The sequence below is a fragment of the Bison bison genome, unplaced genomic scaffold, assembly GCF_000754665.1.
Source record: "Bison bison bison isolate TAMUID 2011002044 unplaced genomic scaffold, Bison_UMD1.0 scf7180017864371, whole genome shotgun sequence".
Taxonomy (NCBI): Eukaryota; Metazoa; Chordata; class Mammalia; order Artiodactyla; family Bovidae; genus Bison; species Bison bison.
Window position 1 is genome coordinate 1 of NW_011494943.1, and position 413 is coordinate 413.

Genomic DNA, 413 nt, shown 5'->3' on the forward strand with positions numbered 1-413 from the left:
GCAGACGGATTTCCTGCGGGTCCGGCTGCATCTATTCGAGGGGCGCCAGGAGTCCCTTCTGTTCTCCTCGGGCTCGGAAGTAGAAAGGATGGTGTGCGTGTGGAGGCGCTGTGTTTCGTGGGTGTGAGACGCGGATACGTCTGTGTGAGGATCACAAAGCCGACAGATTGGTGGCCGCTGTGGCGAGGTCGACCAGATGGCCCGACAGGTTGTTGGGGATTTTTGTTACCATTTGTATTGTAATGTAGGTATTCAATGAGAAATCTTGAAATTAATTATAATGAAAATCACCATTATCATTGTTACTCAACAATAACGTAATTATTACCTTTGTTTGCAGTTAATTTAAGAAACACTGTTTCAAGTTTATCCACAGAGTATCCAATTGAAGACGACCAGAGAAGGATGTTGAA